The sequence below is a fragment of the Peromyscus maniculatus genome, chromosome 5, assembly GCF_049852395.1.
Source record: "Peromyscus maniculatus bairdii isolate BWxNUB_F1_BW_parent chromosome 5, HU_Pman_BW_mat_3.1, whole genome shotgun sequence".
NCBI lineage: Eukaryota > Metazoa > Chordata > Mammalia > Rodentia > Cricetidae > Peromyscus > Peromyscus maniculatus.
The window spans coordinates 33,687,381-33,715,294 of record NC_134856.1 but is presented as its reverse complement, the minus strand read 5'-3'; the positions used below and the strand labels follow the sequence as shown (position 1 = coordinate 33,715,294).

Genomic DNA, 27,914 nt, shown 5'->3' with positions numbered 1-27,914 from the left:
TCAAGGTCTCTGGTTTCTATTCCTGGGCTCCTCCTGGATATCCTGTTGCTGCCCTGTATTGAGGAGATGATACAGCTTTGGGTCTGCAGGTCAGGTCCCTACACATGCTCCAGCAAATCATAGGTAGAGTGGATGATGGGGCAGGCCAAGTCATATCCTTGGGTCTGTGCCTGGGCAGTTGTGCTCTTATCAGGTGATCTCTGCTGTGCTGCCCAAAGTGTAGGCCAAGCTTGCCTGTGTGTTGGAGTGGTCAAGGGTTGGCTGGGCCCACCTGCCCTGGTCGCGTGGCACATGGGGCAAAAGGGTTTTCTCCAGAATCCAGTGGGAGGTCTGGGGTCAGGGTTCCTCCAAACCTTGGTTGGTTGGTTGGTTGGGGCCACCTGCCCCGGCCACATGGCCCTGTTCTGTCATTCTTAATTATTGTTCTTATTCTATTAGTATACATTTTACAAATTACAAATCATCATAGTTCTATGTGTAACAGAAAAATATATGTAGGACTCAATACTATCCATGCTCTAAGGCATGCACTTGTGTCTTGGAATATACAGTCTACAGACAACTGGGAGCAAAGGACAACTACATCTCAATATTTAAGACCAGGAAATGATTCTTCTTGAGAAGAGAAAACAACTTCTCTTGTAAAACTTACTCCCTTTTCCCCAGTGCCTTTAAAAGAGGGGTAAAAATAAAGAGGAGAAAATTATAAGTGTGTTATTTTTATCTCACTAGGTATATTCAAAATTTAGCATTTTAATATACAATAAGTATGAATCATTTTCCACACATTGTTTTACATCCCTTTCTTTATATCCGCTCTTTGCTTACATCAATGACACATTTCCAGAGTTCAGTAGCCATGTACTGTACAGTTTTTAGGATGTCCTAAGCCTTCACATTGGAGTGCTAAGGAAGGTAAGTGTAAGTACAGACCACAGAATTGAGTAGAAGCAGAGGATCCCCAGAGGGCTTTGTGGTAATCTAAGATGAATAAATAGCAGCAGTAGAAGTCAAAAGAACCAAGCAGAAGTAGCTATCTCAGACTTTAGAAAAGAAATCATTGAGCAACTATGATATATAGATACCTGTTAACACTTTCACACGGCCCTAATTTACAGAGACTTTATGATCCACCTATGAGACTCCACTTATACCGAAAGGCACTGAGATTCCAGCAAGCTAATGGTCAGGCATATGAAGGAGGTGCTGCTTTCCTCTTCCCTGTCTTCCTATCTGCTACCTGCTCTACCTGCTAGGCTTTCCCCGTGTTAGCTCCTTTTTATCCACACATTGTTCTCAATTGGGATGTGATTCTGATTCCTCCCCTCAAAGACATGATCTAGAGAAAATTCTGATGGTCGTACCTGGAAAGAGAACCTAGTGAACAGAGATCAGAAATTCTGATAAACACAATACAAGGCACAGTTCAGACAGACCTACAACAAGGAAAGATTTCATGAAAATTCAGTCAGGCCTGAGATGGGCAGGCCTAGCCCAAGGTGTCACTCCTACAGGAAGATCCTTCCCTCATAAACAAGGTCAAAGGATGCATCAGCTGAGCACATGTACAAGAAGCTTTGTGAATTTCCTGCAGTCATCTTTCCTCTAAAGTGGCCTCCCCAGGGCTATGGAGATAAAGTACACATCTATTGGCAGTCAACCAATTTCCCTAACTTTCTCACTTTGTACAGCTTGGATTTTGTTTCATAGGGGCAGGAACTCTAGCTTAACAGCTGTCCAAAGCAGACAGTATGAATGTTATTTCTAGCCCAGAAATCTTTCTGTGACAACACAGGTTAGAGAGGCCCAAAGTATAGAAAGATTGCAGAAGAAAAAACATTTCCATTTCTAATGTTAACCTCTTTCAACAATGCACCACCAAACAGATCTTTAATGTAAACAGTCCCTCTAAACACAGACCTTTACCCCAGCATCAGACTGCAGCTCCAAGAAAGTAGAGTTTGGGGTTTTTCTACATGTCCATGCTTATTCAGTCCTTAATCACATTCACAAGTCCAGAAAACCCACATTTGCAGTGTTTTGGTCTTGTGATTTTTTTTTCATTCTGGAAAGAAGTGATTTAAGCATGCAGACTTCATAGTTTCATTCTTTTTAAGCAATACCTAGAAGCTCTGAACAAGGGTTGGCACTAGAAACATTTTAGCATTCCTAGGGTTAAAGGAGTTCCTGATGTCTGACTGGCAGAGTCTCTAGTTGACTGAGTTCCAAGGCCTCTGGAGATTGGATGTAATGGTCTCCAGGGGCCAATGAGCACAAAGAAAGCTATTTCTGTGTCACTCATCCCCATCCATAGAGGGATGGCATGTGTATTCTACGTTTTCTAGTCCAATGCCAGACCTAGGCTGGAGATAAAGTGGTGAATACATTGGAGACCCTACCCTTTAGGAGCTTTCCAAAAGAATGAAGGACAGATGTACAGACAAGTCAGGAGCAGCAACAATTTTCAAAAGAAAACATCTTAACAGAACCACAGATTATCACAATTTCAGAAAGCAGAGAAGAGAATAGACCACAATAATAATAATAATAATAATAATAATAATAATAATAATAATAAAACCTACTAGGAAAGGTACAAGGAAATGTCTGGGATCTCTGGCCACTCTGTCCCAGATGAAGGGCACAGAGGATCTTCAGATAACAACCATGACAAATGGAGAGGAACCACAGGAACTCTGATTGCTAAGTGAAGAAATTGAACTGGTTCTCCAGCCCCTGAGCAGCTAAAAGACTCTTGAGCAAAACTGATGTTTTAGTTACTTCTCTGTTACTGTAACAAAAATGACTGAAGGGAAGAAAGATTTATGCTCAGAGTTTGAGAAGGTAGAACCCAACACAGACATGGAAGAATTCACATTATAGGCTTGTGGCAAAGGCTCTTCACATTACAGTGAACCAGAAAGCACCTAGAGGAGCCAGAAGCAGGGATCAGACATCATCTTCTAAGGCTGGCTTTGCTGATCTCCTCCTGTCAGCCAGGCCTGATCTACAGATTCCATAGCTTTCCAAAGGAGTAACACCAGCTGGGGGAAAAGGCTCAAAGCATCAGCTTATGGGAGACATTTTAAATGCAAAACATGATAGATGGTATCTGTGACTTAAAAAAATGAGGGCAATGTGATGATCGGGAAACACAACAGGAGCCACTCTAAAAGCATCTAAGAGGCACTCTTCTCCATGATCATTCTGTTGCTTAAGGGACATTCTCTATTGATGATGATCCTGTCCACAAGTGAGACAATCTGTGATGAAGGACAAGGCCTCTTTAAGGCTAGACTCATGTTAAAGTAATAGCATTCTCCCTTGCCAAGGACTTGCCAGGAGCTGTCCTTAGCAAGGGAGGAGGAGAAGGAGGAGGAGGAACATGAATGATACTATGAGGTAGCTGTAATATATAATCCCATGATGCTTAGTATACCCACCATGTTGCATAAGCAACACCTTTAGTTCTAAGCATGATTCATCAGTTCAAGAGAAGACCCCTCAATTATTTCATACTTCTCTATGTTCTAATTTCATTTCTGTTGTTATGATAAAACACCCTGACCAAATGTAATTTAGACAGGAAGGGTTTAATTGGCTTACAATTCGAGGCCACAGTTGAGGCGAAGTCAAAGTGGAAACTCAAGCAGCTAATCACATCCATAGTCAGGAAAGAAAAGAATAAAAAGCACCCACACTTCCTTCTTGTGCTCCTAAATTTTACAGGGCTTCCTTTTGCCCTCTATACTTCAGAACTACCTGCTCAGAGAATGACACCACCCACAATGGGCTTGGTCTTCCCACATCAATTAACAATCTAGACAACCTCCCACAGACATGTCTACAGAACAAGTTGATCTGGAAATTCCTCATTCAGGCTCATCCCAGGTGATTCTAGGTTGCACCAAGCTGACATTTAAAAGTAATCATTACACTCATCTCTGAAAACCATCGTTTATTTTATTTTTTTGTCTCCATGGATTTTTCAATTCTGAGTATCTCATACAAGGGGCATTATACAGCACATGAGTTTTTATGACTAGTTTCTTTCACATAGAATTAATGTTTTTGGACACTCATAGATGTTATAATATGTACCAGCACAGCATTCTTTCTCTGGCTGGCCAAGAGTCCACCATGTGTATATATCATGTTCTACTGTCCATTCATCCAGATGATGTCAAATTTGACATATTCCCACCTTTTAGTTATGGTGAACAGAACTGCTATGAACATCTGCCTATAATCACTTGCTTTAAAAATTATCAAAATCAAAAGTTTTTCACTTAACATACACCCAGGTATGTCTTCAATAATAATGATGAATTAAAAATTCTAGAACCTGTTACATAGGGAATGCAATCAACAATGGCTATGCGGCCTATGAGACACCTGGCTGGGACCCTTTGACAATATGCACAATTTCACGTCATCTTCCTACAAGGCCCAGTATTTGTGTACCTTTATCTAATTGTACACATCACAAAAATCACAGTTCATTGTGGGTTAAAAGATAACCCACACATAAAGTGGTGGTGAGCCAGGATTAAGAATGGTAGAAATGCCTATGCATGATATCTGGACTACAGTATAAATTAATTAGTCAAGGGACAGTTTGCTTTTTTACTTTCTCAGAAACACATACACTTTCATGTGTATCTCAGACTAATACTTACTAAACTTTTTTCCACATCCTACCCCTTTTCATCTAAGAAATTTTACATGAGCCTAGGTAGACAAATAGTAAATATGGACATAAAATAATCATGTACTGATAATAAATCATACATAAATTTATTTCAAAATAATTCTTTGGTATATATTAATTTATCATTTATTAAAGGTAAAATAAAATGTGCAATGTAAGGAGATGAATGTGCTTGTTTACACAAAGAGTTAAATCTTGATTGAATAATTGATAATGTAGGATATATAGAAGCTTCTATATTTTTCAGTGTTGATTAATATTTTGATTCTGTAGTTGTCAATGCTAAAAATATTTGCTTCAGAAAAATATATACCACAAAAATGGCAGAAGTATGTTTAGGGCCATTTTGGGAACCACTGCAAATTCTTTCCTACTCTCAAATGAAAACTCTTAAATAATTTTTTTATATGTGTACAGGTGTTTTGCTTGCAGGTATACATGTGCATTGTGTGTATACAGTAACTACAATGTTATTGTATGGTACTATAAGTGTGTAGGACCTCCTGGAACTAGAGTTACAAAGGTTCTAAGCACTGTGTGTGTGGGTTACTGGGAACCGAACCTGGGTCTGCTCCAAGAGCAGCAAATGTCCTTAACTGCTGAGCTATCTCTCTACGCTACTTTAAATGATTTTTAATGAAACTCTAAACAGTAATTCAAACAGCCATTTTAAAAATCAAACATTCTGCTGGGTGGCAGTGGCGCATACCTCTAATCCCAGGACTTGGGAGGCAGAGCCAAGCAGATCTCTGTAAGTTTGAGGCCAGCCTGGTCGACAGAGCAAGATCCAGGAAAGGAACGAAAACTACAGGGAGAAACCCTGTCTTGAAAAAAAAAAAAAATCAAAATCAAACATCATAATATAATATAATATAATATAATATAATATAATATAATATAATATAATATAATATAATGATATACTAATTTGAGATTTGCAAGCAGAGAAAATAAAAGTAGGAACATATTAAGTCTTTGTTTCCTTTTTGATATTGTTGTGGTTGTTTCTGTGTATGTACATGTTGTGTATGTATTCTGAGATATATGTGTATGCACACCTGCAGAAACCAAAAGTTAACCTCAAAAATTATTTCTCAGATGCTGTTTATTTGTTTATTCAGGCAGGGTTTCTCACTATCCTGGAGCTCACTGAGTAGGCTAGGCCCTAGAGATCTACCTATTTCTTTCCAGTGCTAGGATTATAGACATATGCTACTATGCCAGCATTTTTACATAGATTCTGGACGCTGAACTCAGGTCCTCATATGTGCATGGCATGGACTTTAACAACTGAGCTATCTCCCCAGACACTTAAAAGTCTTTGTTTTCTTCTAGTAAATCATTGTGTTTCTATGTCTGCATATGTTTCTAATAGAAAACTGTGTGTACGATAAAACACTAATTTATAGCGGACAACAGTATCCAGTCAATTTGTGTTGTGGTGTTTCAGGCAGCATTCACTAATGCTACATAAAGTGATAGCATACTCAGTGTATGCTCTATTCAGAGTCTGCACTGAAATTATGCATGGAAATCTTACATGGAAGGACACTGCCAGAAACAGTGGTATGTCACACACTTGAATTCATTTTGTTTGTTCAGCATTTAGAAACTGCTCTGTTTCCAATTTTTCTCACAATCCCCACATTCATTCACATATGGAGTCACGACACTCCATCTGAAAAGCTGTAACACAAAACACTTGGTGGGTTGTTGTAGTGGTATTTGCTCTACCCATGACTTTGGGCAACAGGACTAGAAGGAGGTGGTGCTTGTTGCCATTGCACATGACCACTTAAAAGGAAAAGAAGAAGGTTCTGCTGCCTGCTTCCTGGTGTGATCAAACTGCTAGGTAGATTCACTCCCAGTCAGATCAGAGAACAACTTTAACTGTCTACTCCGTTCAGTATTCATGAGTGTATTGTCTCAATTTACCCTAATAAATTTCCCTAATACTCCTTAACCAAACCCCCATGGATTTATAGCATTATCTGGCACCCAGCATGGGGCATGAACCCACAGCCCTGAGATTAAGAGTCCCACAAAAGCATAAACTGATGTTCTAGAGGAACTGGGTTCAATTCCCGGGTAGTCAGGAGTTTGATCACACCAGTGAAAGAAAAAGAAAGAGAGGGAGGAAGAGGGAGGGGGAGGGAGGGAGGGAGGGAGGGAGGGAGGGAGGGAGGGAGGGAGGGAGGGAGGGACCACATGACCCCTCTCTCCTCTCATTTTAAGAGGTCATGTACAAAGGCAAGAAGCACTGCCTCCTTCAGGCCCTATAGCCCAAGGTCATGGGCAGAGCAAATACCACTACATTACTATAAAAAAAAACTATCCCAAAGTGAGAGGCTTGAACACCAGAAGTTTATCTCACAGTTCTATAGGCAAGAAGTTCAAGACCATGGTTTAAGGTAAGGCATTCCCCTCCATGGGTGCTAGGAGAAGCCCTGCCCCAAACTTCTCTCCAGCTGCTGGTAGTTTCCTGGCATTCCATGTCCTTTTCACACTAAACAAAAAGTCCAACCTAACCCAGTACCACTTCATCTTAAATAATTACATCTTCATATATACAATATGAAGATTGTATTCAGTTACTGAATTCAAAAATAACATCAATTGCTGAATTAAATAAATACAGTCCTATTTCTGAATAAAATAACATTCTTAGTCATGGGGGGGGGGGCATTTACCTGCACTATCATGCCAGTAACAAGAAAGAAAATCACCATGGAGAAAAGGGGGTGATGAGGAAGGGGAAGGGGAAACTAGAAATAGGAGAAGAGGGAGATGGAGATTTAAATTCCATGGGGTCACCTGTTAATGAAAGGCAGAACTGACCTGGGCAGCTCGAAAGTAGCCAGGGGGCTCAGAAACATTACCCAAATTTCCTCTAATATTGCAAAAGAAGAAGAAACACTAAGTCTTCCAGAGCACTTAGCCATCAATTCACTCTGTGACCTGTCAATGCACTCACCTTCTTTAGGCTTCAGGTTGAGTGAGCAAACGTTGAAGACAAAGATACCCAACACAATAATTTGCTGTTCAACATTCACTTCAGCATTTAAGTATCCCAGTTCACGACTTATATAGTGTCTGCCATTCCACCATCTAGGAAATCTGTTCTTTTGCTTCATGACATAGTTGTTACGAATAAGCACAAAATAAATCTTTAAGTCATAGATACATGCACACAGAATCAATATTTATATGTATGCAATGTACTTTATATACCCATATATTACACAGTATACAGTATACATAATATATACAGTATGTGTCTGCATAAAAATAAAAATATGCATAAATCATTTTACCCATTTCTTTCAGTAATTAGAAAATTGATGTACACATAGCATCAGACTATAAAAGGGACTTGAAAAGCATACACCATGAAACCTTTGTTTCATGGAGAAAATTATTAAAATATATTCTAAAAAGTTACCTTTAGGCTATGTGTATATAGTATGGACAAAACTCCCAAACATAAATAAATGTACTTCCTCCTTAGACTCCAGCCCCACAAGGGAGACTTCATTATTTATATGCAAATATTCCATTCTAAAATCTGGTTCCAAGCCCTTTAGATAAGGGATATTTAACCTGTGATTGGTAGATCTCTATCTGAAGATTAAGCCTCTCTCCAAGAAGCCAGCACTTTCAATCCTCTATCATGGTGATTTTTGCCAGTATCTAAAACCTTCCCTGGATGAAATGCTGACAGCCTAGACAATGGGTACCGAAGATCTGAAGAAACCAGCTCCTTAAGCTTCTAGCAAATCAAACAAATGGAAATAATCATCAACAACAGCTTGTTTACTGATCACAGGGACAACTGGATGACAATCTGTTGCTGTCTACAAATACTTTTAGGTCCTTTGTCAAACAAAGTGAGTTTGTCTGCCAAATGACATCTCAATTTTCCAAGTTCATTAGCAGGTGATAAACAGAAAAGGTTACCTGGTGATTTCATAATTTGGAACTGACTCTTGACAAAGCCACTTAAAAAGGAAAAAGAAAAATCCAGTTGTCATAAAAAAACAGTAAAGAAATGCTAATCTAATTTGTGCACTAGTTCCAAGCAAACAAGGAGTAAATAGCTACAGACATGGTGTACAAAGTCTCATAACCAGAGCAGGTGAAGAAAGAAGTTAAACACAGAAGAGATTTTGCAAACTGTTTAAAATGTGCCCAGTTAGAAGACACAGGCAGTAATACATTGCCTGAAAACCAAGTCTAAAAGCTGCTTTATTATTTTTATTTTTTAATCTTATAGGCACCCAAAAATTTTTTTTAAATCATACAAGTCAGGTTCAGTAGGTAATGAGATGGTCTCCAGGGAGGCCCAATGTCTGGGAAGGCAGAGGAATCACTTGCTAGGGAATAGAGAGGGTAGACTTCTGGGTCCTAACAAGCCCCATGTTAGGAGACCACTTATCTACATTTTTCCTATTACATTCCTTTTATGATGCAAGAGAACACTAAGACTCAGATCCAAATGTATTAATTGAGCGATTCCCTCCCAATCATTCCCACTACAGGTATGGAAGTGATGTTCACTATTGCCCCTATTGTTTCCCCTCACCCTCCCCTTATCTCCACCCTACACCAACTCCCACCCCCACCTCACCAAAGAAGATTTCTCTTTTCAGGAATTCTTTGTATTTCTTTGTGGTCACAGCCCTTGGCATTCAGTCTCAGACTGGGCCCCAGCCCAGAGAGGCTACCTGGGAATGACAATGGAAAAATAGAGAAGAATTACAAAGAGGCTGAGGGTCTGACTCTTTCCTACTGTCTCAGAGGGTATCAGAGCATCTTGTTCCTTCTAGATCCTTATCTCCTCTATCAGTTTAACATCATCCTCTAGGTAAGCTCAATTCCCATATTATGAACCTCCAGTACCAAAGACTTCTCCTCCTACATCACAACTTGACCTTTTCCATTGCATTATCCATCTCTCATCCATTTTCGTTTCTACAGGGTGAATCAGCAGGATAGGGATAGCTGCCTTCTATGTCACAGGAACAAATGGTATACTTTATTTTCCATTACTGGTATCTTTGGTTAGATTTTAAACAGGAATTACAGAAGATCTTTAAAACTTCTAATTTACTGGTCAACCTAATCAAGACACTGGAAAAATTCTAGAGAAGCAAGGATAAGAAGTGGTTTGACTGATGACCTTAATCCTACCAGTGACCTTAATCCCAGCAAGACACTGAGCATGCTAGCTTCCTGGTTCCCACACTTTCCATGAAGACAGGTTAAGCTGACAAGCAAAAACATTTTTCTTGAATGTTTTTTCAGTTTTAGACATTCAAGTTTCTGCTTTGACCCAGCTATAAAATAATGAACATTTTAAAACTACATAAGAATAATTATGAATAATGTCTTTCATCTAAATTGCTTTCCAGATTAACTCCGAGCTTTTTCCAGACTTGAAGGAAGACTGCTTCCTCTCTGAAGTCTTTCCACATTGTATGCAGCTCACTCCATCAGAAGAAAAACAGATACTTCATTTTCAAAAAATTTTCATATCTTGCTGGGCAATGTGACACACACCTTTAATTCCAGCACTTGGGAGGCAGAGGTAGGAAGATCTCAGTGAGTTCAAAGCCACCCTGGTCTATATAGGAAGTTCCAAGACAGTGAGGACTATACAGAAAGACTCCGTCTCACAAAACCCAAAGCGAGAGGAAAGAAAAATCTTCATATCTCTAAGCAAAAGTCTCAACAAGAAAGTGACTCTCCCTTATCACACCTTGCAATTGCAACTTGCACCACTGTGCAGTGGAGACTAAGAACTATCAGCTCTGGGCTGGCAGCAATGTCTAGCTAGCTTTTGCAGTGAGGGGATAGTTTGTTTAATTTCCTTATATTTATATTTATGGAGAGTGGTGTCAATGTCTAAGCACCATAAATATATTTAAGCAAATAAGAGGTCTTACGAGGATGTAGCCAAAGCCAAACACTAACAGAAAAGATTTAGAAGTTGTGGAAACTGCTGGGCTGTACAGCCACAGAAGGCAAGAAGAAGCTAGCTAGTTACTGGCTGTGTCCTCTGCATCTGCCTCCAAACTTAGTAAAGCACCTAGAAATATAACAACCACAGTATTTCAAAATGTTCCTGCCATACCAACTGGAAATGCACTTGCCACCATGTGCAGAAATGCATATGCCACAGCACCTGCAAATGCACCTGCCATAGCACTGCAATGTGCCTCCCTCAGCATCCAGGCACACACCTGCCATGACACTGGTTACTATTTGCAGAATAAAACTGTCTTCAACTGCATCATGCAAGGGCATAGAATTTAAACCAAGTCTTTTCACTCTACATCCAATACATTTTCAACTCCAGTGCATGACACTCAGCAGACTCAAAAGCCAGTAAGTGTCTGTTAAGGGAATAAAAAGACATCTAAAATGGTTCCTTTCCTTGCATTTGTAACTCAACAGAAAGACTTAACAATTCATACCACCTAGAGATTTCCATCCATCTTTTTGCCTTCAAATATATGATGAAAGACCAAGTTACACCTCTCTGAAACTCAACTCAAGTTTAAGTTTATCCAGCCTGTCACCAAGAAGTTTTTAAACTCCACATTCTGAGCATCCAATAATCTTCCATGCCAACTTCTCAAGTTCAGCAAAATGTAAGGTATAACTGATATGTGTTTCAGTTTCAGAACAATACTAATCCAGAATGTTTATTTAGATAACTTCTGAAGTTTCAACACCCCTCTCCCCTCAAAATGCCCACAGGCACATATTTCAAAGTAAACACCAAGAAAATCTACCCAAAACAAATGCAGAAACTTTTCACTTTATATGCTATAAACAAAATTTCCTTAAGAGAACATCAAGAATGCAAACCTTATTATATAACTTATATTAGCTAGTAAGAATTTTAAGTGAGAAAAGAACTCTTTTTTTTTTTCTAGGAGAAAATGAGAAACACTCATGATTGATGAGATAAATAAGTGAAATAAAAACATCTATGTGACATGCATGGAAAAGGCTGCAGCCACATTCAAATCTTCACCACGCAATTTAGGCAGGTGAGAGTCAATGTGACAGGACCAAAGCAGCTAAAAACAAAAAACAACAGTGAGAAGCAGGCCTGAGAATGAGGAAGTATGATGTTGTGGCCTTGAATCCTAGAAGTAAACTCCCCCTTGACACATCAGTGACTTCTGTATGACACAAAGGGAAAGTGAGTCATGTTATAGAAAGCTTAAATGATATTCACCCTTTTCTGCTGGAGAAAGGAAAGAAACACTGTAGCAGGAATCTTAGAAGTTCTTATTAATAAAATCAAACCTGTGAGCCAGGTATTGGGATGAAGCTGGAAGATCAGAGATACAGAACAAGCCACAGCTACCTCACCTCGCCGGATCCTCAGCTGGTCTTGTCTCCTCAGACTGGAGGCCTCTGAGTCCTCATCCAGAATGGGTGTCAGCTGAATTATGCTGCTCCAAAGCCTAAATGCTTAACCAGCCAAATGCTTAACCAGGCCAAATGCTTCTAGTTTCTGGTCCTCACGCCTTATACACCCTTCTGCTTTCTACCATCACTCCCTGGGATTAAAGGCTGGCTTTCTGGGATTAAAGGCGTGAGTCACCATGCTTGGCTGCATCCTTGAACTCATGGATTTCTGACTCTGGAATGCTAGGATTAAAGGCGTGAGTGCCACCATTTTCTAGCCTCTGTATCTAGTGGCTGTCTGTTCTCTGACCCCAGATAAATTTATTAGGGTACACAATATTTTGGGGAATACAATACCACCACAAAATACTACTTTGGAAACTTTTCTACAACATCATTTGGTTTTATTTTGTTCCTGGAAATTTTGCAGCTAAGAGGGAAAGGAATCCTTTTGATCTTGATACTTTCTCTGCATGATTATTTCACTGCTAGTACCTTAGTACTGGGTGACCATGTGACTGTGCATTCTGTAGAAAAGTATCTGGGGAAAGTGCTGCAGCGTAATACAATTACAAGAAAATCCTTCAGCTTTTGTGGCCAGCAAGCCAAAGGTTCATTATAAGAATCAGTCCTCCACCAGTCACTGTCCTTCAGGGCTACCAAAGCTGCAACACTGATTACTACTAACAACTACCATTATCTTTCGTGGAAAAATACGACCTTACTTGTGTCTAAGGTAAAGAATATATATGTATCTTTCTTGTTCCATGCCTACTACACTCTAAGACAGGCTCTTAATATGTCACCTCATTTATTCATCACCTCAATATCAATAGGCAGGCTTGATTACCTGACTGAAGGGGAGCTGCCTACTATAGTTTGAAAGTCTAAACTCCTGTTGAAACTTAATGGCCGCTGTAGTAGAATTCAGTTGCCAGGCGCTCTACTTGTCTTTCTGTATACTACAAATATGTGTTGCTCTGATTGGTTAATAAATAAACCTGCATTGGCCTATGGCAGGGCAGGATGGAGCCAGGTGGGAAAATCAAAAGAGATAGTGAGAGAAGAGAGAGTGGGGAGAGACACCAAACCGCCATCCAAGGAGCAACATGTAATGGGACGCAGGTAAAGCCACGGAACATGTGGCGATATGTTGCTGGAGGGCTTCTCTCCAGGTTCCACCAAGCCCCGCAGTCCTACAATCCACATATAAAATAATCACTCAAACACTTATATTACTTATAAACTGTATGGCCATGGCAGGCTTCTTGTTAACTGTTCTTATATCTTAAATTAACCCAATTCTATAAATCTATACCTTGCCACGTCGCTTGTGCTTACCGGCGTCTTTACATGTTGCTTCTCCTGGCAGTGGCTACAGTGTCTCTCCCTTCTTCTTCCTGTTTCCCCAATTCTCCTCTCTCCTTGTCCCGCCTATACTTCCTGTCTGGTCACTGGCCATCAGTGTTTTATTTATATAGAGCGATATCCACAGCAGCGATACACAGATAATAGTAATGGGTTGAGTTAAGTTATAAGAGCTGGCTAGCAAGAAGCCTGAGCCATAGTCCATAATTCACAATTAATACTATGCCCTGGAATGATTATTTTATAAGTGGCTGCAGACCGCAGGACTGAGTGGGACCAGGGAAACACTGGACCACAGGACTGGGTGGGACTGGAGAAACTTACAGCTACAACAGCCTCACTATCCCTTCCCTAAGTAATATTTTTGAGTTCTTAGGAAAAAGAAGGTATAATTCCTTTTCTCCAAGATATTCAAGAACTTTTCTAAAACTCCACCCATAAGGAAAAAGGAGAAAGACAGGGGAGACAACTCAGTTTGTACAGTGCTTACCTCACAAGCATGATGAGCCTAATTTGGATCCCTAGTACCCAAATAATGAAAAGGAGAAGGAGGTGGTAGTGTTGATGGTAATAGTTGGGAATCCTAGCTTATGACTTTTGTAATCACAGTACTAGGAGGCAGAGGCAGGTGGATCTAAGTAGCTTACTAATAAATCCATCTAGCTGAATTGGCAAGATCCAGGTCTAGTGACAGAATTTGCTGGAAGGGGAAAGGGACAACCACAGAGAGAAGAAGGGAAAGAAGAGGAAAGGAGAAGGGGAGTGGGAAGGAAGTAGGGAAAAGCTTGGAGAAACAATGACAAAACATCCCGCCTAAGCCAAGTACAGTCTCCTTTAATAACCATGAACAGCTTGGCACCAAAAGAACCCAAGATGTTTAAGGTGGCCTGAGAAGACTGAAATCATTGTTCAGCGATGGATCATGCTACTTTGTAGAGCCAGGAATGTTGATGAGCTGTATACACAGGCATTTCAGAGATCAGTATTTAATATGGCATTGTTATTCCCATTATCAACTCAAACAAGGGCCAGAAAATATACTCTAAAACCAACATCAGTCCTCCTCATCACCTGGGAACACTACAGTGCTGTAATGTTAAAAATATACTGGCTGAGAAAGAAGAGGACACAGCTAAAATTCTACAGCTGATAGAGGAGACCAGACTTCAAGCAGAAAAGATGAAGTCAGTCTCAGCTTCCACCTAATATATGTGATATTCACCAAGATTAAGTTAAAGAAAACCCTCTGAAACAGGGAGATATGGCTTCTATCTATTTATAACAGGATTTAAGTTGGTTCTCTTTATTAAATTATCAGTGTAGGAAATAAGTGGTTTAAGTGAACAGCTGCCACCTTCAAACCTGAAACAAGCTGAGGCCAGGAGTGAGGTCCTCTGCCCTCAATGGCTTAGTGGATAAGAGCACTTGCTGGAAAAGCAAAAGGATCCGAGTTGAAAGCCCCAGTACCCAGTTGTTGGTAACCCAAGCATTAGGGAGATAGAGACAACTGGTCTCTCTGTATCATCCTGGTGACCTCACTTTTCAGCCTAGGTGAAACAGGAGGTTCAGGAATAGACCTTGTCTCAAAAGATAAAGTACAAAGTAACAGGAGACACCCAGCATCCTCCTCAGGCCCTTCACCCACACATACACTATGCATACACCACACACCCACAAGGCCCACAAAAAGATCAGTTCTTAGACCAGAATAATGATGGCCACTGCCACTTTCAGTGTCCCTTCAGCACCACCACAGACACAAGGCAAGCCCTTCTTCTCTCTGGCCACAGCCTGCTCAAGGATTTCTGCTAATCCACAAACTGTGTTTACATAACTTTGTCTCAATATAGCCCTCTGCCTCAAAGGAGGCAGGCCCAATCCCTATTCTTAAGACTATCTTTTCATTACTTCCTTGTCCCAGTCATACAAATAGGGGAAAAAGATGAAAGTCACTTACTTTTGTGAAAATGAACCTAAAAATAAAGAAATCAAATGAAGGAATTGGCAAGGGTGGCTTTCTTCTTTCCTTTCTCTGCATGGGAATGTATTTCATTTTCCTTTTTTTTTTTTTTTTAAGGCCTGTCTCTCTGTACTACAACATGAGGGAAAATTAAGTTTGTTACTGCTGTGGCAAAAACAGGACTCCTTTATTATAAGGCTGTGAACCTGAAGAAGACATATTTATATTTGATGAAATGCCCACTCCTTATTCAAAGATACAGAAGCTTTTAGGACCCACTTGATGTCTATATATATAACTCATGAATAATTTGAAAATGTTGAAGACTGAACTGTCTTTTCCCAAATGCTAGGTATCAAAAAAGTGGTAGCTCAGTTGGATTTGGGAAGGTGGGGAGAGGTGAAAAATTGGGTATCAGCCACCTCAGCCAATCAGAAGCCTCAGTCTGGGACACAGAGGACTTCAGCTACAAGCATTGTGCCCTTAGCCACAATTGCTCTCAGAATTGAGAAGCAGTGTAAGTCAGAGGAGCCAGTTAAGACACAGATCAGAATTTCAAGTCTGTGTGGCTTTGGGCAAGTTCCTCATCTGCCCACCAACTGCAGACCCAACTGCACAATGTGGGACAACTCAAGAGCAAGTGAGAACGTGAACTACAGGAAGTGAGGCCAAAATACACAAGAGGCTGGCTAAAGACAACACAAGCCCTGCCTGCCTCAAGGTGACAGGGGACTCTGGGACTAGTAATAGCTTTTGCTCATCCTATTCTAAAAAAATTGGTTTTTTACAAGGTCTGACTCTGCAAACTGCATAATCTGACAGAAACCGCTCACTCCTAAATATAGCATGAATCTTAAAAGTTATTAATAAAATCAAACCTGAACCAGGTATTAGGGTGAACACTGGAAGATGAGAGAGACAGAACAGGCCACAGCCACCTCACCTCACCAGTTCCTCAGCTGATCCTATTTCCTCAGACTGGAAGCCTCTGAGTCCTCATCCAGAATGAATCTCAGCTGAACTGCTGCTCCAAAGCATGAAACCTTAACCAGCTAAAAGCTTCTAGTTTCTGGTCTTCACGCCTTATATATCTTTCTGTTTTTGCCATCACTCCCTGGGATTAAAGGCTCACTTCTTGGGATTAAAGGTGTGTGTCACCATGCCTGGCTGTTTCCAATGTGGCCTTGAACTCACAGAGATCCAGAGGGATTTCTACCTCTAGAATGCTAGGATTAAAGGTGTGAGTGCCACCTTTTTCTAGCCTTGGTATCTAATGGCTGTTCTGTCTCTGACCCCAGATAAGTTTATTAGGGTGCACAATATTTTGGGAAGCACAATACCACCACACCTAAACCTCAATATCTTCACCTAAGAAGTAAATAAGTAACAGAGCCAAACTGCAGGGCTGCTGAAAGCTCATCACAGAATGACTTCAGCACTTAGTATGGAATACAATGCATGGTGGACCATCAATACTTCATCCCCTACCCATAACCCACCATTATCAAGGCTATGTACTATATTTACACACAGCTAACCAATTTGATCACCACAGTAACCACGGCTACATAAGCATTAAATGACATACTTATATGGAGTTTTTGTTTTGTTTTTTCTATTTTTCTTTTTATTAAAAAACAGGTCTTCTTTCATACAATATACTCTGATTATGGTTTCCCCTCCCCCAACTCCACCCAGATACTGCCCCAACTCCCCTCTCATCCAAATCCATACCCTTTCTTTCTCTCTCCTTGGAAAACAGGCATCTAAAAAATAATAATGAAATTAAAAAAAAAAAAAAACAACCAGAATAGGACAAAACAAGCAGAAGAAAAAGAATCAAAGAAAAAACACATATAGATGCAGAGACGCACACTTTCACACACATAGAAATTCCATAAAAACACAAAACTAGAAACCATAACATACACCCAAAGGACCTGTTAAGTTTAAATTAAAAAAAAAAAAGAACCTGTACAAACAATAATGAGGCAAAGAACCTACAAAAATGACACAGCATTGGCTATCTACTGCTGGACATGGGGCCTGCCCAGTGAGTTTGTATACCCAGTGAGACTCCATTGAAGAAAACTAAATTTTCATTTACAAGAAGCTATCAATTGGAGATAGCTTCTGGGTTAGGGATGGAGGCTTATGTCTGCTTCTCCTCTCAGTGCTGGAACTCTATCTGGCTCAAGCAGGTCCTTTACATAGGGCCACATTCTTTGTGAGTTCATATGTATATCAGTACCTACTATATTTAGAAGGTCTTCTGTCCTTGGTATTCTCCATTCCCTCTAGTTCTTAAATTCTTTCTGCCTCCCCATCCACAGGGTTCTCAGAACTCTGGGGGGCAGGAGACGATTTGATGGAGATATCCCATTTAGGATTGAGTGTTGCATGCTCTCTCATTCTCTGCACATAGTCTGGCTGTGAGTCTCTGTATTTGTTCCCATCTACTGCAGGAGGAAGCTTCTCTGATAAAGGCTGAGCAAGGCACTGATTTATGATGTTCCTTTATCATAACAGTATTTAGTCCCTGGTCTATTTAATCTCATGTTCTTGGCTACCAGAGCAGTGTTGGGGATGGGTTCCCTATCATAGAATGGTCCTTAAATCCAGTCAGATACTGGTTGTTTACTCCCACAAGCTTTATGCAACTACTGCCCTAGTGCATCTTGCAGGCAGGTCATCTTTGTACCTCTAAGGATTTGTATCTGCATTGCTGTTTACCTTTCTGCTTTGGTAGTGTGTAGAGTATCATCCAACAGCATGAACATAGTCAATAGGGGTGAAGGCTTTAGGTAGGCACCAAATCAACTTCTTGTTCATTGAGTTTTGTAGGTGTTGTCTTCAGCAATAGGGCCTTACCGTCAGTTTGTGGACAGCAACCAATAGCCTTGGCTATCTGAGGGTTCCCACGGGGTCCCTTTGGCCAACAACTCAATTTGGTATAACTCAAGCCCAGAACTGGAGACTTCATTTGGGAATAAGAAATGTCTCCATCTCCGTTAGCTGACAATTCCATTTAGATCTCCTTCACACATGTATATTTTAGAAGTTTCTATTATATTAGGTTATATATATATATATATATATATATATATATATATATATATATATATAGAGAGAGAGAGAGAGAGAGAGAGAGAGAGAGAGATCATAACTCTTTATTGATTCTTTGGGAATTTCACATCATGCATCCCAATCCAGCTCACCTTCCGGTCCCTCCATATTCTCCCCTCATCCCTGCAGCATCTCCCAAAAGAAAATCAATTAAAAATAAAACAAAACAAACAAAAACCACCTTGCTCCTCTTGTCCTTCCAACACCTCTTCATTTATCCTAGTGACATTGGGTGCTTTAGTGTGTCGCACAGTAAACCCTTTTGTCCAATCAGCGCCACCCACAAAATGTTCATTGAAATGAGTCATTGGTCTGGTTCAAGGCTTCTGGCACATCATCATCACTGTACTCTCATTGAAACTCCGCTTGGATATCCTGCCCATATTAGGTTTCTAGATGACTCCTCAAATGACCCTTAATTTTAGCTGTCCCTTCCTATATTTCCTCTTCCACTTCCTAATTACTTCCCTTTCCTGGTTTAAAAGATTAGGAGTCAGGGGTCTCCCTAGGAAGGAGAAATAGAATACAAAGATATGGATGGACTAGTGTGGAGATCTGAAACAGGAATATATGAAGTTTTCAAAGAACGGTTTCAAGGAAAAAAGAAAAAAAACCTCACCTTACTGGGAACATTTTGCAAGGCTGATTAACTGACGAGAATTTCAATGATTGTAAACAGGTTCAGATGTTGCATATCCAGAGTCTAATTACAATTATCTGGACAATCCTTGCACCCTTTAATAGACATTCCTTGCCCACCTCTGTGTCTTTACTCTAACATCCTTGTGACTAACAGGTAAAACCTTTTGATGTATTAACAGACCACTAGCTTCCTTCTGGCAAAAGGTAAGAATGCTCCACCAGACAACATCTGAGGCCTATAATGGAGAATACTCTGTGTAACCTACCTACCTGATGTTTCTATCAATACGTTAAAAGTGCCTTGATTTATTACCTTGTTTTCTTTTTATTAATTAAAACTTCATAAAACTGCTGACATGGTGGAAATGGGATTTGGAGTTAACTGAAGCTGTGTTCCTGGGACACAGTCACTGACATATGGCTCTAAAATAAATCCCGTCTTATCCCCTCTGAGGTGAGAATTGTGTTTTTATGTTGCTAACTTTTATAAAACAGAAAGTGTGTGTGTGTGTGTGTGTGTGTGTGTGTGTGTGTGTGTGTGTGCGCGCGCGCGCGCGCATGTGCGCGCGCGCGTAAGATGTAGTGGTTAAAAATATAGAGACTGGAGGAAGAGACTGTCTGGGTTCAAATTCTCATGCTGCTCTTTCTTAGCTGTATGATTGCTCAATCAGTTGCCATCTCTGGGCCTTGATTTCTTCCTGTATAAACGAAACAATAGCAATATATACTTCACAAGGATTCTGTGAATTTAGTAACTTAATACATAATTATGGGAATATATTCTGTTCCAGTGCGACAAAGGTATTCATTTGTATACACATAGACAAGAATGAACTATTTACCATTCACTAAGAGTTGGCTTCAATGATGACTAGAATGTTGAAGGACAAGGATCCAGAAGATCAGAAGAGGTGGAGGTAAGACAGAACCCTGGGATAAGAGAGGGAACAGGACATCTCCTAACCTTAACCCATTCCTACCAGAGGACACCAGACACACAGACTAAAGAAACTGATGTCTCTAGAGCCACTTCAAGACACAGACTATAGGGGAAAGGGGAACCCCCCGCCAAAAACAAAGAAACAGGAATAAAGTAAGAAGTCATGTAAGAAAGGCAAAAGAAACATAAAATATAAATCAAAGGCATCAAGGAGTCAGGGACATTGGTTTTTAAGTGAAATCATAACAGCAAAAGAACATAACCATAGAAACGGGAGAAACAGAAAAGTCCCTCTTGTGAAAGAGCCTAGAAAATTGCCAAGAAAACAGAGACAAGTGGGAGAGGAGTGCACACCGCTCCCATCAAGAAGATGAGAAGCAGTGCTGAGACTCAGCTCACAGGCATCTCCAATGGCAATAATTAAAGGCAGTGGAGTCTACAGAAAGCATCAGAGGAATAAGTCAAAGTAGATGTGGAAGTGGGTAGATCAGCAGGTAGCAGAATTCAAAGTAAACCCCAAATAAGAAGGGAGAGGAGAAAGAGAATAGAGCCCATGCAGCCATGTCATTCACCACCCCCAAGCCTGCTATGGTCACAAAATCACAACTCTGCCTTTCTTTCCCTGGCTCCAGGTGACATTAAAGAGGACAGTACTACTGTTGGCTTTCTTACCAATGAGCACTGTCTCCAACTTCATTTTCCAAAAAGACCACATTACTCAGTAGTCAGGATTTTAGAAATTACATGACCCTGTGAATGCAGTAAACTTATACCATCAGTACCATCAAAGTCTCCAGCCTCCACCATTGATTCAGGGGGCTGTATCTGAGCTATTCCAATTAAGATCAGAGCTGAAGATGGCTAACAGATGAGAAGCACACTGGAGAGAAAAAAATAACCAGGAAACTGCAAGATCAAAAGTAGAGCCTCACTCAGCCCCACCTGAGGTCAGTTCCACTGCTGGAGATCCCAATTAAAACAAACTTCCAGCACAATCCATAAATGCCAAAGCCAGTCTGCTCCTGACCAACCTAAGATATATTCTGACACCAGGACTCCAGGTCCAGGACCTTCCCTTCCCATGGGTTATACTAAACACATAACACACACGCACGCACGCACACAACTGACAAGCTAGGTGTGGTGGCTCCTGACTATAATCCTGTAACTCCCAAGGCTGAGACAATTAACCTGAGTCAGAGACTAGCCTGAGCTACAGTGAGAGACATCATCTCAAAAATTGTAGGGAGCCGCTATTCAAAGATGGCGCTGGCTTCCTGGTAGCCTAGCTGTAAACAACTCCATATTTGGCTATGATGCACGAGTATGGTAATTGGCCTTATGTCCTCAGCCTATCCCGTGGCTCCTCGTGCTTGCCTTCTGGCAGGACCCAATCACAGTACGGCACGTTTGCCTGATTCCCTTTATAAGCAGCTGCAGTTTAGTCCTCGGGGCCCCTCACCTCCCGCTCTCCCTTAATCAAGAGGCGCTCCAATAAAGTGTGTTCTGAGAAGGATCCTCGCATGGTGGTCGTTCTTCCTCGCTGGCCGAGGAGCTCGCCGCAATAAATAAATAAATAAATAAATAAATAAATAAATAAATAAACCGATGAGTGTCATTCTACTTCCCTAATTTACAATCATGATTCTAGAAAAGGCACTCACACCCTATTCTGACCTCAATTTAGTATGTTTACCTACAAAATGGGGACTATACACTCAATCTTAATCCTTCATGTATTACATTACTTACATATAAGACTTTTTTATTAAAGGAACAAATACTTGGAAATGTCTGAAATTTAGTTCAAAGTTACATACAACAGGCACACTGCTTTGACCTCAAATTGAATCTGTGTATCTTAAAATAAAAAATCAGCACTGCCAGAGAGATGGCTTAGTGATTATAAGCACTACCTGTTCTTCCAAAAGACAATGCTGGTTTGGTTCCCAGCACCCACATGGCACTTCACAACCATCTGTAACTCCAGATATGATGCCTTCTTCTGACCTCCAAGGGCACCAGGCATGCATGTAGTACACAGTCATACACATAAAATAATAATTAAGGGGAGTGGGAGTAGAAAGGAAAACAGTGATCTTACAAGCACCTCAGTAGTTTGCAAGGGAGAAGTGACGGAAGGAGTAGCCCCAAAATGTTCAACAGGTATCAACCAGCAAATGACAAACAAAAGATGCCAATCTCCCTCCTTACCTCCATTCTCTACTGATAAACATGGCTTTTCTCCCCATTCAGATATGCTCCAACTGACTTTGCTGCTACAGCACAGGCTGTGGGAGCTTCACAAATTTTCTAAGGTCTAATCTGAAGGAGATGACATAACCATTCAGATCCCTGCCACTCTAAGCTGCTTTATACAGCAGATCACTATTGTAGACACACCACCTCTTCTTCAATAATTTACCTGAGGAAAGATGTTTGTGTTTGCCGGGCGGTGGTGGCGCACGCCTTTAATCCCAGCACTTGGGAGGCAGAGGCAGGTGGATCTCTGTGAGTTCGAGGCCAGCCTGGGCTACCAAGTGAGTTCCAGGAAAGGCGCAAAGCTACATAGAGAAACCCTGTCTCGAAAAACCAAAAAAAAAAGATGTTTGTGTTCCAAATTTAAGCTACAAATATAAGTCCCAATAAAGAGGTATAAATAGGTATTTATGTAAACATAAATTTCTTTCTTCCAGGATAAATGCCCAGTACTCTAACTGCCATATCATATGGCAAATAATCTTAAAGATTTGTCATACAGATGTCCAACATGGAAGCTAGGTTTTTGCATCTGCCGAAAACATGCCATTACTGTGCATTCTCATCAGCATTAAGTAGTCTGAGTACTTTCACCTGTAAGAATTCTATTGAAGGTGCAGGAGAGCTCTTTACAGATTATATTGTATTTCCCACAATCCCTGAGCATGTTTAAACATGCTTGTAATCTACATATTTTCTCTCCTTTTACCCATTTTCTAACTGCACTGTTTGGTTACTTATTGTTGAATTTGGAAAGACTTTTCATATTCTGAAAAGTAGTCTTCTACCAAGGATATGACTTATTTGTGACTTCTAGCTAGTTGTAGCTTATTTTTCACCATCTTAACAGAATCAAAGTAGTGTAATATACTATTTGTAAGTTCAGTCTGTCCATTTTTGTTTTGTTTATAAATTGTGCTTTTGTTACCCTCCTTTAAAAAAAACAGTATTAGTATAGATATATGGGAAAATAACTTCACACATTCCTCATGTTTCATTGTGGTGTTTTAAATGGGGAGATGGCATTACCTATGTGTTACTGTAAAAATTAAGAGTTAACCAAGTACAAGGTACAGCACTCAAAGCAATACCTGATATACATGGTTTCCTGCTGTTACCATTGTACTCACTAGTGAAAGTAATGTCTTTTGTTGCTCAGATTACCTGAGGGGAATTCCAAGAGGAAATCCCTGATATTTAATTAATTTTGGAAATAATGAATGACTTGGGGGGGGGGATGGTTAATGGACTGTCCAGACACAGGAATCAGGCCAATATTCTCAAACAAGTCAAGAGCAAAAGGCATTTTGACCTTACATTAAAGCCCAATCTGAAGGGACTAACCTGCTTTCTGCACCTCCCAATCATACACACTTATACCTACTGTAAATTCAGTGGCTCTGCAAGCTAGGCTCCAGGGAAGACTCTGGTCCCATTATCCTTTGGGGGGATTTCTTAGCAACCAATGAGCATTCCTGACCTAATGAAAAGAGGTTGCTTCTTCTCATTAGCACCTGCAGGTGAATGAGGTAATTGCCATTTGCCTTAAGCATGGTTACAAGCCCAACTGTATATAGAAGGTGGCTCAGAGCCATGCCAAAGACAAATAAAAGGAATATTTTAAGTTAACCTTTGGAAAACTGCTATAAGAGAGGATCTCTTTACTCTCCTTTAGTTAAATGGCCATGAAGGGAGGTACAGAGGGCATCCCCTGTCCTGTTCCCCTTGTGGGGATAATCTTTTTGGATATATGGTAGAGTTAATTTGTCGTTCATATGTGTGTGTCAATACAATGGCACGCCTATGTAACCTTCTATCTGTGAGTAAATAGCTGTCCTCATGACTATCTACTATATAGTCCCTCTATACCCTGAGGGACTCTTAGCAACCAATTAGCCCTAGCATCTAGAATTTTATAAATATAATCAAAATTCATTAATCTAACCAACAGTCTAGCAAAGTTGGGTGAATGGACATGTAAATAGGTAGACGGGGGACAATTGGCAGGACAGTAAGATGAGTATACAATAAGGTGGGTATACAGATGGACAACTGAGAGGATGATAAGATGGAAGGATAAGTGGGTAAATAGATGATTGAACTAGGAGAAAGAAGGATGGATGAAAGTTTAGACTGATGGATGGATGACTGGATAGATAGGAAAATGAATCAGGAGACAGATGGACAACTGGAATGATGTGAAGATGAGTGGATCGATGAAAAGATGGATGACTGAATAGAGGGTAAGATGGTAGATAAGTGGGTAGACAGAAGAAAAACTGAATGAATATGAAAGGGATAGGGTATGATTTAGGGATGGATAGAGAGAGGGGGAGAGAGAGAGAAGATAGCAGGCAGACAGACAGACAGCAGACCTATGAATAAATGAAAGGATATGAAGATGGGTCAGTGAGTGTGTAGATAAATTCACAACTTAGTAACTGAGAAGATGAGTGGGTGTGTGGGTAGACAGAAAACAACTGGATAAATGGGAAGGTGGCAAGTAAGTAGACAGCTGAATGGATCAAAAGAAGGGTGGCTGAATGTGGAGACAGATTAATGGATGGGAAACAGGTGGGTAAGCAGTTAGACAGATGGGCAGCTAAATGGATGGTAACATTGGTAGATAAAGGGGTAAATAGGTAGACAGCTGGATTGACTGGAAAGTTGGGTGGGTGAGTGGGTAAACAGATAGACAGCTATATGGATGAGAAGACAGGGAGAAGGATATACAAACTGATGAAAACTAAGAATGAGGATACCAGAGAAGAGAAATGTTTACTGATACCTTAAAGACACTTGTGCAAATACAAGTAGGCAGCATAACATCATCTTGCTCAACAACACCACTATATAACAGAAGTACAGGAACTCCATTCTTCTGAACATTCTAAGAAATCTGCTGTCTTAACCTTATATCTTCTCTTTGAAATTAGGATGCTTATTTGTCTAGGTAGCAATCATCTCCAGAGCTTCCATAGTGCCATATATTTGGGAGTGTCTTCCAGTTACTCCTGGAAGCATCTGGTGGTGTAACATGGAATATGCAGCAAATTCTCCTAGAGTTTTAGCAGATTGACCAGTGTAATGTACATTGTTGAGATCCAGTAAATGTTAATGGATTTCAAAGATCTGTAAGATGCTATGACTGATTGTTTAACAAAGTGAACAGCCAAAAGCAGAGGGAAGACGTCAGAAGTTCCCAAGACCAGCCTCAGGCTTGGTACTTCACTAAGAAAACTCAAAGACATAGCATATAGCTAGTCATGGCTATGACTAATTATGGCAAAATGACAAGCCGTGTCTGCAAAGGAAAACAATGTGTAAGGTTAGGTTAAGAGGAAAGGGGGTTCAGCCAAGAGTGCTCCCCAGTAGAGTCACACAAGATACACTTAATTCCTCCAACAATCAATGGTGACACATGTGAAAACATGTCTATCACTGATACTCATGGGTAGATAGAAGACTGGACAGGTAATCCTCCTTTATCTGACATATAGCAAGTTTGCAGACTCCAGAAGTGAACAGAGTAAGCACAGTAAGCCTGTCATATGAGCTCTGGGAACAGTTCAAATTGCCAGAAGATGGCCTCAATCTTGTTCACACCTCTTCTTGAAGACAGAAGTCAGGACACTACACTATGTGTGAGGTACAACAGGATACATCCAAATGGATTAAGCGCAGAACAGTCCTGTGGGTATTCTTTTGTTCATTCCAGTAATGCTTTCTCAGTTCACAGCAGCTTTAGTTTTCACTTTGTGAACTACCTTGGGAGGTTTTTGTCTATCCAAATGTGATAAATCTCCCAACTTCTGAAGGAAGACCCTATCTCAACTAATCAATGCATATAATGTACAAACATCTGTGGTTCAAACTATGAGTCAATAATAAAATAATGAATCACATTAGTCTCCAGGCTCAGAGGGCAAGGACTATTTACCCTGTCATTTCACAAATGTGTATTTGGCACCTTCTGAATACTAGATGATGTGTCAGTCAGTTTTCTGTTACTTTAATGAAATATTTGATATAATGTAAAAAAGAGAGATGGTTTGTCTTGGCTTACAGCTATGGTGGTTTCAGTATATGATCAATTGGATTCACTGCTTTGGGTCTAGAATGGGGCAGCATGCCATTGTGGAAGCATGTGGTAGAAGAAGCTACTTACCTCATGAAGTCCTGAAAACAAATGAGAAAGGGGGCAGAGTCCCAACAGTCCCCTTCAAGAACGAACTCCCAATAATGCAACTTATTCTCACCAGATCCCGTCTCCTGAAGTCCCCATCAATTCTCAATCATGGGCTAAAGGTCACTTGTCCCATGGACCTCTGGTGGACACTTATCCAAACCATAGTACTTGAGATACATTTAAGAAAAGTATAACTACCAGACCTCAGGGCCTAGCTCACTGCTGCTTTGTACAGTAAAAACTTTACAAGCACATACACCCCTAAGTAACACCTCCCATGAAGCAAGTCACATGTCTGTGTATTTGAGAAAACTACCTTATTTTCTCCAGGATGCAAGACTGAAGATCTATATTTAAATTTTCCAAATCTCAGTTTAAGAAACTGACTCAGAGAGTTAAGTCTCTGCTGTACAAACATAAGAACTTGAGTTTGTATTCCAAGTATCATGTAAAAGACAGGCACAGCAGCATATAATTGTAACCCTAGTACTAGTTGGAGGACAGAGATAGGTAAATCTCATGGGTTACTAGCCATCAAGTCTAACTGAACCAGCAAGCTCTGGTTCAATGAGAGACCACATCTCAAAAAATTAAGGTAGAGAGTAACAGAGAAAGATTCTTGAAGCTGACCTCTGAACTGAACTGTGCACCCACGCACCCACACACAAGCACACGTGCACACACAATTTTTACAAGTAATTAAACTAACCATATTGTTCTGCACATGAATTGGGTTTTATTTCTCTAGACACATACAGAATACAGTCAAATTCAGAATAATCCCTTCCACCTGTACCCTTCCTTCAGCTGATTTCATCAGGCTCATGATCGTTGGTGTCATTTAAATGTTGGCAACCCCACAATCTGGATCACCCATACTCAGCTTGTTCCAGAACTGCTGGCTTCTGTACAGTTCCCCAGCCCAATACATTCATTTGGATATGTCTAAAAACCACCACTAACTCAATAAGACTGAAACCAAACTCCTATTGTCTTTTTGCAAGCCATTTATTCTGGGAGAAGGACATTAGAAAAACATCAGCAATCCTCCTCATTAACATCAATGGGATGCTGTTGTCCCCCCAACCCCACGTCCAACACCCTACTTCTAGCATCTCAAATAACAAACCTTCCTTTTTGACTCCTTTTTCTGTTAGTCTCCACATTACAGTACCAACAAGGGCTGCTGAATTTACCTGAAAACATGCTGGTGATCTGATGATTTCCCACTGTTTTCATTCATTCATTCATTCATTCATTCATTCATTCATTTTGCCAGTGTTCTTGTAATCCA

The 27,914-nt window shown here is 40.4% G+C and overlaps 1 protein-coding gene across 10 annotated transcripts in view; it reads right to left on the bottom strand.

Moving 5' to 3' along the window:
* Large1 (LARGE xylosyl- and glucuronyltransferase 1) overlaps positions 1 to 27,914 on the bottom strand; it is a 513,859-nt gene that overhangs the window by 388,781 nt on the left and 97,164 nt on the right. The window contains exon 2 of one of the 10 annotated variants that reach the window (XM_042277521.2): positions 9,334 to 9,435. The exons of 5 other annotated variants lie outside the window; for them this stretch is intronic. The gene's annotated coding sequence lies outside the window, so the exon portion shown is untranslated. Of the gene's footprint in view, positions 1 to 7,685; positions 7,710 to 9,333; positions 9,436 to 12,097; positions 12,175 to 27,914 lie in introns of those variants that run through there. 4 more of the 10 variants (XM_042277520.2, XM_076571996.1, XM_076571997.1 and 1 more) reach the window with 4 other exon arrangements.